This window comes from Heptranchias perlo, chromosome 20 (genome assembly GCF_035084215.1).
Source record: "Heptranchias perlo isolate sHepPer1 chromosome 20, sHepPer1.hap1, whole genome shotgun sequence".
Lineage (NCBI taxonomy): Eukaryota > Metazoa > Chordata > Chondrichthyes > Hexanchiformes > Hexanchidae > Heptranchias > Heptranchias perlo.
The window spans coordinates 21685166-21696293 of NC_090344.1; the positions used below are offsets into that span (position 1 = coordinate 21685166).

Sequence of the window (11128 nt, forward strand, 5' to 3'; positions counted from 1 at the left end):
AAAAGAACCGTTCCCCAGTCATCTCTGTTTCCTGTCCCTTTCTTGATGATCAGCCTACCATGCAACACTTTATCAAACACCTTTTGAAAGTCCATATACACCGCATCAACTGAATTGCCTTCATCTATCCTCTCTGTTACCTCATCAAAAACTCTTACAGGTTAGTTAAGCACGATTTGTATTTAACAAATCCGTGCTGGCTTTCCCTAATCAATTCACCCTCGACCAAGTGACTGTTAATTCTGTCCCGGATTATCGTTTCTAAAAGTTTCCCCACCACTGAGGTTAAACTGACTGGCCTATATTTGCTGGGTTTATCCGTGCACCCATTTCTGAACAAGGGTGCAACCTTTGCAATTCTCCAGTCCTCTGGCACCACCCACATATCTAAGGATGTTGATAGATTATGGCCAGTACCTCTGCAATTTCCACGCTTACTTCCCTCAGCAACACAGCATGCATCCCATCCGGACCAGGAGGTTTACCTACTTTAAGTACAGCCAGCCGTTCAAGTGCCTCTTCTTTTTCAATTTTTAGACCATCCAGTATCTCAACTATAAGTTCCTTTGCTGAGACTCTGGCAGCATCTTCTTCCTTGGTAAAGACAGATGCAAAGTACTCATTTGGTACCTCGGCCATCCCCTCTGCCTCCATGAGTAGATCTCCTTGATCCGGACGAATCCGCCTCTCGCCTCCGCTTACTACCCGTTTACTGTTTACATGCCTGCAGAAGACTTTTGGATTCCCTTTTATGATTTCGTCAGTCCATAGTCATATTTCTCTTTGCCTCTCATTTCCTTTTTCACTTCCCCTCTGAACTCCCTAATTTCGGCCTGGTGAATGAGAGCATAAAAAAGTTAGCATTTCATTCAGCCGGAAACAGAAAGTTACTGGTTGATTAATGTCGATTTGAACAAGCATTCGTCTTTTTTACAGAGTTTAATGAGTGTTGCGAAATTAATATAGTGAACTAGAATTCCTGATGGGGAACCGCTTCAGACATCACATTACTGCCCACACTGGGAAAAAGGATACTTCCGAAACTTTGACAACACATCGCAGGTCCCGCTGCAAAGTCACAGCTTGCCAGCTGTTCCGAAATTTGGAGCCTGGACAGGGAGTTAAACGCTGGACCTTCAGCTCACTGCCCACTTTAAAAGTCTGATACTCTACCGACTGAGCTACCCAGGCTCGATACAACATAAGCTCCCATCGTGCATATTCATGGGAGGCCTCTGAATCATCCCTGCAGCCGGCGAGCAAGGGATGATTCAGAGGCCGTTTTATAAAATTCTCAGCAACGTGTTGAGGAGAATCCTTGTTCCTGTTGAACATGATGTAAGAAACATGGACAGTGAACTCGTGAGTTTACAATTCTTCTTGTTTGTGCCAAATGTCTTGTCATTCGTTAGCACCAATTAAAATCACACTTTACCCAGCGGCACAAAAGCTGAACTTGTCCCACACGGGAGCTCGAAAAGGCCTCTCGACCTTTCAGCGTATTAACATCTGTAAGCTGAATAATTTCACCCGTGACACAGTGAAACCAGGCAGCATATTTCCCTTCCAAATTTTGCCAACACGAAACTTCCAACCGATGAATATCGGCTTAACGAAAAGAAGAATTGTTTGTTTGGTTCTTTAGATTTAAAGATCCCTTACCGGCCCCTTTGCCATATGAGCTGCCGCAAAAAGTCCCCTCTCCCCCTATGAACAAGTAAACTGGCACCTGCTATTGCAAGACGGCAGGCCGGAGGAACCCAAGAGCTCCCATGGGAACACTAAGAAGTAGATGCGTTATGGAACATACCAGTTGTACCTTGAACTCCAGTCAAAATGTTCGGAGTAAAAGGTTTGATTGTTTTAGAAGACGCTCGAACTCACAACCTGGTCATTTCTGGAGCCCATACTGCTATTAATAAGTAACGCACGCTCAATAATTGTGCAACACGAGAGCAGCGAACAACCGACAGCATCTGCGCTCCTGCCAAACAGCTTCATTTTCGGTCTCTCAATTATCACTTCGAGATCTTTCTCAAACACAAGCCTCCAATCAAGATGCGCTTCATTAAATAACAATTCTTAAATCAAGAGAGTTTTGATCGATCATGACTAAAGCATGTGCAATTTCCTCACTTGTTCCTTTCAATCCCCTGGGATGGTAAACATCAGGTCGTGGAGATTTGTCTATATTTAGCCTAATTATTTTCTCCATTGCCATTATTTTACTTGTACGAATCCCCTTGATTTATTAACAGTTTTCCTCGTGTCTCTGCTATGTTAGCCTCATCCATTTCTGTGACGACCGATGCAAAGTAAAAATTTAGCAACTCTGCCATTTCCTGATTTTCAATTACAACATCACCTCCATCTGTCTTCAAGCGGCCCCCATTACTCCAAGCCTCGCTTCGTTCTCTTAATATATTTGGAAAAACCTTGAGAGTTGTCCTCATTTTCCCTCACAAGTTTTTCTCCTTTTCGCTTTTTGCTCCTCTTACGCTTTTTTTTAGTTTCAGCACGACAATATACAACACTTCGCTGTAAAGTTCGGCTCAATAGTTCTCCAATGTCAGAGCGAGTATTGTCTGATTCCCGAATTTATTTAATGTAACAAATACAATCACACATAATCATCCGTGTATCAACGCACTGATGGATGCACAAAGATAAACACAGCGAGAAATCCAGTCAGTGTCGGAATGCACAGTTGAACGGACAAGCGAAACAGACAAAGATAAAACGGCCTGAACCGCCAACAGTGAAGTGTCGCTGATAGATATTAATGAGAGGAGGTGGAGACAAAGTGTCATCAATTGGCGCTGTGGCTTAGTTGGTTAAAGCGTCTGTCGAGCAAACAGAATATCCTGGGTTCAACTCCCAGCAGTGCCTTGTGCAGCTGGTTATTTTACCTGATTTGTGGAATTGAGCGACAAAATAACACTGTGGTATTTGTTCAGGAGGAAACGGACAACCGAATGACTGTTCAAAAACGCCCTTTCATTGTGCAGACAGACCTCTCATGGAATGTGTCTGGAACACGTTAATTTAAAGACACGTTCTTGTTTCTGGGCTCGTTGGGGTCGTGGCATAATTCACGATTTGAGGTTCAAACCCGGAAGTAGTCCAAATTTGGACCAAGACTTGTGATCTTGACCTGCGGTGTGAACGTTTGCAAAGAGGGAAAGGAAGTCCCCAAATCACTCCAACTGAATCGCCAGGCCCGGATGAAATACATCCCAGGCTGTTAACAGAAGCAAGGAAGGAAATATCGGAGGCTGTGACCATCATTTTCCAATCCTCCCTGGCTACAGGTGTGATGCCGGAGGATTGGAGGACTGCTGAAGTTGTACCGTTGTTTAAAAAGGGAGAAAGGAATAGATCGAATTATTGCAGGCCAGTCAGCCTAACCTCGGTATTGAGCACAATTCTGGGGGAAAGTATTAATCTTCATTTAGAAAGGGACGGATTAATGAAGGGCAGTCAGCATGGATTTGTTAAGGGAAGGTCGTTTGAATTGAATTGTTTTGGAGGTATCAAGGAAGGTGGATGAGGGTAGTGCGTTTTTTGTAGTCTACATAGATTTTCGCGAGGCTTTTGACAAAGTCCTACATGGCAGATTGGTCAAAAGTGTAAAAGCCCATTGGATCCAAGGGAAATTGTCAAGTTGATCCAAAATTGACTGAGTGGCAGGAAGCAATGGTCGACGGGTGTTATTGTGACTGCAAGGCTGTCTCGAGTGGGGTTCCGCAGGGATCCGTAGTAGGTCGCTGCTTTTCGTAGCACAGATCATTGATTTAGATTTAAATGTACGGGGTATTATTAACAATTTTGCAGAAGATGCAAAAATTGGTCGTGTGGTTGATGGTGAGGAGGGAAGCTGTGGACTGCAGGAAGATATCAGTGGACTGGACAGGTGAATAGAATAGTGGCAAATGCAATTCAATCTGGAGAATGAGGTAATGCATTTTGGGAGGGCAAACAAGGCAAGGGAATACACAATAAATATTGAAACTAATTTGCCATTTACACGCCCATTTTGCAAGTTTACTGACGTCTTCCTGTATTTTGCGCATTTTTCCTTTGCATTAACTACAGCTCCCAATTATGTGCTGTCTGTCAATTTTGAAATTGTATTTCCGATTCCTATGACTAAATCATTAATGTAAATTGTGAACAACAGTGGTCCCATCACCGATAAATTGTGAACAACAGTGGTCCCAGCACCGATAAATTGTGAACAACAGTGGTCCCAGCACCGATATATTGTGAACAACAGTGGTCCCAGCACTGACAAAATTGTGAACAACAGTGGCGCCAGCACCGATAAACTGTGAACAACAGTTGTCCCAGCACCGACAAATTGAGAACAACAGTGGTCGCAGCACCGATAAACTGTGAACAACAGTTGTCCCAGCACCGATAAATTGTGAACAACAGTGGTCGCAGCACCGATAAACTGTGAACAACAGTTGTCCCAGCACCGACAAATTGAGAACAACAGTGGTCGCAGCACCGATAAATTGTGAACAACCGTGAACCCAGCACCGATAAATTGTGAACAACAGTGATCCCAGCACTGGTAAATTGTGAACAACAGTGATCCCAGAACCGATAAATTGCGAACAACAGTGATCCCAGCACCGGTAAACTGTGAACAACAGTGGTCCCAGGACTTTTGACCTTGAACTGCATTTGAAACTTCAGCATAAAATGAAATGAAGTCCCCAAATCGCCCCACGTGGCTCTCAAACGCAATGGGAAGAAGTTCAATGCGAACAATCAGGAATTTAAAGGCAACTCAACGACCTGCACTTTCTTTGAATAAGTTTTGTTAGCCATTATATTTGACTGTGAAATCGCTCTCGGCTTTCATCTTGCTGAAGCAGAGTGTGGCCGCTTTATATCTGCGAGCATGTCGGTGACGTGGTTAGCTTGGACACTGATCGCTTCCAATTTGTAAAATTTCACCAAGCGTCAGCGAAATGAAACCGAGAATCGAATTGTCCCTGTAAGTGATGAATTGAAGGGATTGGTGCTCCAAGCAGATCTGGAAAATGCACAGTGCAATCGGTCAGGAGTTCGAAATCCACCCTCCAGCCACTCACCAATCATATTAACTGAGCTTTACTCTGGCCCAGTGTCACCGCACTGAAAGCGAGTATTTCTCCGGCATGTTTTTCTTCAGAGTTGCTGGTTTAAGAGTGAAGACCGGCTGTTTGGATTTTCACTCCGACAAGCTTCAACCATTCATTTTGGACTGACTGTAGACAGTTGTTATATTGGTCGCTGCAAACTCAAAGTTTAGCCCAATTAATTATTGGTTCAGCAGGTGACCTCTTCACCTGTCTAGTTGGTGCTGTCGGTTTGCACGGAAGTTTGATGGTTCGAGCTGTTATTTGATTTTTCCTCAGGATTCTTCGCCTCAAAGTTCCAGGGTTTCAATGTATTTTTTGGAAGCAAGAAAATTACAATTCTCCTTGGCAGACAAGCCCCCGAAAGGCCAGAAGGGAGGCCGCACTCGCTGCAGGAGAGCTGGTTCGCTGTGACATGGAGATTTCTGTAGTGAGCGAGATCAGACTGTTCCTATGTTCAGAAAATAAATGTCACACCCTTTATGTTGGAAAAGCAAAACGGTGGGGATTTTTGTATCAGATGTTGCTCGTTGCGTTACTTTCATCTTGATCGTAGAACCGGTTCGGGCGTTCCTGTGATAAACGGCGACAATTTCCTATTCATTTTAAATTTAACAACAGCTGCACTGAGCTTTTAATCATACCCTTAAGATACAGTCTATAAAATGATGAAATTTGATCACCTGCAAAGCATAAAAATCGGTTTAATTTTTGACTGTCTCTCGGTAACCACGTCAACATCTCCTTCAGTATGAAATAGAAAGTTATCGTTTGATTAATGGTGAATAAAACAGTCATTCATCTACCAACAGGGTTTAATTAGTTTCATGTAATTAATTTAATAACTTTTGCTGAAGTTAATTCCCTGACTTGGAATCGAACTCATGCGTTGGTGGGAGCATTAAATTCCAACCATCAGTCCATCGGGGAGCGCCCAAGATTGCGCACGGAACACAACAGAACTGGTAAGATTTACTTTTCTTTCACTCTTCCGTGATTCATTCAGCTCTGTGTTTATTTTCAGGCCTCTTATCTCTCCCTTCTTTTCAGCTTCTGACTGCGGATATTCTTGTGGTTAAATATGAATAATATAGAATATCTCACAGCCCCAGTATATGTGCTCCTTCTCTGTACAGTTCTGTACAAAATCAAACTGTACGTTTATAACGACGGTGTCTCTCCTTCACCCCCGACAGAAGCAGGAGGAGATGCCACTTTAAACTGCCAGTTGCTTCAAATGATTCATGATGGACCTGCGTGGCCTTGCAGTTTTCCCAGGAGCTGCATTCAGGTTCGTGAATTTTGGAAATGGAAACATGTCCATCAGCAGCTTGTGGGAGTATTTTACCTCACTTTCCATTTCATGTACATGCCTAGTTGCACTTGGTGCTGTCATTGCCTGAACATCACCTTCTGTCGCGATAGTAGTTTGAACAGAAAATGCCATTTTTTTGCGAGCAGCTTGTCTCGCACGATAATGACCTGAATTACAAAGAGGCAAGTGGGAAAGGCCGCGTTGGGCTGCTTGTTCGCACCAAAGAATTTTCAGCGTTTCTTTGTGGTCTAGTGTTTAGATTCGATCATCACCATGGCAACGGCTCGATTGTTGTATGTCTCAACACTCGCATTTGAACACTCTACCATAAGTGTACTGTACTCAAATTGCTGATTTTTTTCACTGTGAGGTCGAAGAGACATAAATGTGTGGACAATAGCTCCGAATACATTAACTGGGTTGCACCTTTGCTTCTCCCCCCGTCTCAGTCTTTCCATCTTTACCCTTCTCTGCTGGTGTTGCAGGTTCGATCATCCTTGGCCGTTCAAGAAAACCTGAGAAGTCCATCAGGGGAAAATTCAGAGAGTCAAGAGACAGGGACAGGGAGAGATTAAAGTATAGAAACAAATCGGATAAATATCAAGCTTTGCGAACGAGCAGAATTTAAGATGGAGCTTGGTGGAGATTCTTTCACGTGCCGTGCAACTCTGCAAGAGACCATTGGCTCCGAATTAAAAGCATTTGCCACGCTGGATCATCTCTCTGAGGGAGGGAACACGGTCCGTCAACTCCAGTCCTTATTTGTTTGATCATTGAACAAATTTATAAGAAATAGCGCTACGAGCAGGATTCGAACTGCGCAGGAAAACCCCATTAGATTTCGAGTCCAACGCCTTAACCACTCGGCCATCGCAGCTATGCAAAGACAGAACAGCTACTGCTACCAAAAGGGTGCAACCAGTGCGGAATTCGGTGCAACCCATCGCCGATCGGCCATCCTGCGATCCATCCAATCACTTTTTCTATTCCGATGCACAGCAATGTGAAGTTGTACACTAACTATTTCATATCAACAATATTAGCCTCTCTTTACCACATTCGTTTTGAATGTGCGACTTGTCATGCCAAGTGAGACTTTTCAGAATTAATTTCTCGAAAGTTACATTGTTCTCTCCCTCGGCATCCGCAGATTATCCACTCGACCACAAGTATAACAGTGACTGCACTTCAAAAATACCTCATTGGCTGTATAGCGCTTTGGGAGGTCTTGAGGTCTTGAAAAGCGCTTTATAAAGACAAGACTTTCTTTCTTTTTATACTGGAATAAAATTACTGATGTTTTCACTATGAGGACGAAGAGACATTAATGTGTAGATATTATCTGCGAGTTCATCATCTGGGTTGGATTTTTAGTTTTCCTCCCGTCTCAGTCTTTCGATCTTTACCGTTCTCTGCTGGTGTCGCAGGTTCGATCAGCTTTGGCCGTTCAAGGCTGCCTGAGAAGTCCATCAGGGGGAAACACAGAGAGACAGAGACAGAGAGAGATAGAGAGATAAAAGTATCGAAAAAACCTAACGTCAAGTTAGCAGCATTTACGATGGAGATTGGGAGATATAGAATCATAGAATCGTCACTGCACAGAAGGAGGCCATTCGGCCCATCGAGCCTGTGCCAGCTCTCTTTAAGTGCAATCCAGATCGTCCCATTACCCGTTCTTTCCACGTATACCTGCAAATATTTTCCCTTCAAATACTTATCCAATTCCTCTTAGAAACAATGATTAAATCTGCTTCCACCACCCTTTCAGGCGATGCATTCCAGATTATATCCACTCGCGAGTTTAAGAAGTTTTTCCTTTTCTCGCCTTTGGTTCTTTTGTCAACCACCGTAAATCTGCGTCCTCTGGTTCTCGACCCTTCCGCCAACGGGAGCAGTTTTTTTTTATTTACTTTATCTAAACCCGTCATGATTTGAACACTTCTATCAAATCTCCACTCAACTTTCTCTGCTCGAAGGGAACAACTCCAGCTTCTCCAGTCTACCCACGTAACTGAAGACCTCATCCCTGGAACCATTCCAGTAAATATTTCTGCACCCTGTCTGACGCCTTCACATCCTTTATAAAGTGCGGTGCCCAGTTTTGGACAGTTGTGGAATATAGTGAAGTTCCCTTCACGTATCTTGATATTTTGCAAGTGACCACTGGGCTCCCAGTTAAAATGATCTGCCGCGGTGGAGTATCTCTCTGAGGGAAGGAATTGCAGCCCGTTATCTCCAGTTCATATTTATTTGAGCATTGAACAAAACTTTACACAATAGCGCCGATAGCACGATTCCAACTTCTGCCGGAATACCCCATTGGGTTTCAGATCTAACGTCTGAACCACGCGACTACCGCAGCTGCGAGCGCCTTTGATGCACGGCTGTAAATCAGAATGAACAGGGTACTCACAGGAGATTTGTGAGACTATATGTTCTTTCAGACAGGTTTCCAACTGGACACATGCAGCCGCGACCGTCCGGACGTTGCTGTTTCACTGGTAGAATTCTCACCTGCCACCCTAGGAGACGGGGATTGATTCCCGGCCGATGAAGGAGCATTTTCTTTCTGCACCCCTGAAAAGAGATAGATTCACATTCAGCTTCAATCTGCACACCACGTTGAGACATTTTCCTTTCCCTATGTGGTGTTGCGTCGACAAATCCTCTGCATTCGAGCCACGAAACGTCAAACATGCTCTGGAATTAAGTCAATCCTGTATTCTGCAACGCTGAAAAGATGTGAAAAAGAAATGAATGAATTTCCACTGAAAATAGTGACACAGGAGGGCTCGTCCAGGAATTTGAACCGCGGACCTCTCACATATCAATTAGTGAAACGCCCAAAGTGAAAACCATAATCCGAGACCAACGAGCCGTCAGTAACACAGCCGTGCAACCAGTCGAAAGTTTCCCTGCTCCCCACAACCGATCGCCTTTCCTTTTAGACCGCTCTGTCCATCCAATCATCGAATCATAGAATGGTTACAGCACAGAAGGAAGTCAATTCGGCCCATCCAGACCGTGCCATCTCTTTGTAAGAGGAATCCAGTTAGTCCCATTCCCCCGCTCTTTCCACGTGGCCCTGCAAATTTTTCCCTTCAAGTAGTTATCCAATTCCTTTTTGAAAGCCACGATTGAATCTGCTTCCACCGTTTCAGGCAGCACGTTCTAGATCATAACAAGTCTCTGCGTAAAAAAGTTTTACTCATTTCGCCTTTGGTTTCTTTTGCCAATCACCTTAAATCTGTGTCCTCTGGTTCTCAACCCTTCAGCCAATGGGAACAGCTTCTCTTTATTTACTTTTTCTAAACCCTTCATGATTTTGATCACTTCTATCAAATCTCCTCTCAACCGACTCTGCTCGAAGAACAATCCCAACTTCTCCAGTCTGTCCACATAACTGAAGTCCCTCATCCCTGGAACCATTCGAGTAAATCTTTTCTGCATGCTCTCCACGGCCTTCACATCCTTCCAAAAATGCGGGGCCCAGAATTGGACACAATACTCTGGTTGTAGCCGAACGAGTGTTTTATAAATGTTCAACATAACTTTTTTGATTTTGTACTCTATGCCTCTATTTATAAAGCCCAGGACCACGTTCTCAGCCTGTACTGCCACCTTCAAAGATATGGTCACATATGCCCCCAGGACTCTCTATTCCCGCACTTCATTTAGAATTTTATTATTTAGTTTATATTGCCTCTCCTCATTCTTCCTGCCAAAATATATCACTTTGCAATTCTCTGCGTTAAATTTCATCTGCCATGTGTCCGCCCATTCCACCAGATTATCTGTGTCCTCTTGAAGACTATTATTATCCTCTTCACTGTTTACTAGTTTTGTGTTATCTGCAATTTTTGAAATTGTTCCTGTGCACACAAGTCCAAGTTATTAATATATATCAAAAAGCAGTGGTCCCAGTCCAGTCCCATGGAAAACAACACTGTCTACCTTCCTCCAGTCCGAAAAAAAATACGTTCACCACGACTCTCTGTTTCCTGTCATTTATCCAATTTGGTATCCATGCTTTTCTTCCATGGACTTCAATTTTGCTGACAAGCCTATTTTGTGGCACTTTACTTCATCGAAAAACTCAATCAAGTTCGTTAAACACGATTTGCCTTCAACACATTCGTGCTGGCTTTCCTTTATTAATCTACACTTGTAGAACTGGCTGTTATTTTTATCCCGTATTTATCGTTTCTAAAAGCTTCCCTACCACTGAGGTTAAACTGACTGGCCTGTAGTTGCTGGGTTTATCCTTGCACACGTTTTTAAAAAGGGAGTAACATTTGAGATTTTCGAGTCGTCTGGCACCACCCCCATATCTCAGGACGATTGGAGATTATGGCCAGCAACTCTGAAATGTTCACCCTGACTTCCCTCAGCAACCAAGGATGCATCCCATCCGGACCGTGTGACTTACACACTTTAAGTACAGCCAGCCTTTCTCGTACCTTTTCTTTATCAATTTTTATCCCATCCAGCATCTCCACGACCTCCTCTTTTACTGACTCTGGCAGCTTCTTCTTCCTTGGTGAAGACAGATACAAAGTACTCATTTAATACTTCAGCCTTGCCCTCTGCCTCCGTGCATGCATCTGCTTTTCTGGCCCCGAATCTCAATTTGGATTCCGATGTGGTGCAATGTCAAGTTGCACACTAACTATTTCAAGTC

The 11128-nt window shown here is 43.7% G+C and overlaps 2 non-coding genes across 2 annotated transcripts; one reads left to right on the forward strand and one right to left on the reverse strand.

Moving 5' to 3' along the window:
- Window positions 1–2815: 2815 nt before the first annotated feature.
- Window positions 2816–2889, forward strand: trnaa-agc (transfer RNA alanine (anticodon AGC)). Its single transcript has one exon. It is a non-coding gene; the product is annotated as a tRNA-Ala (tRNA).
- A 4354-nt stretch (window positions 2890–7243) lies between these two features.
- Window positions 7244–7324, reverse strand: trnas-cga (transfer RNA serine (anticodon CGA)). Its single transcript has one exon. It is a non-coding gene; the product is annotated as a tRNA-Ser (tRNA).
- Between the last annotated feature and the right edge of the window lie 3804 nt (window positions 7325–11128).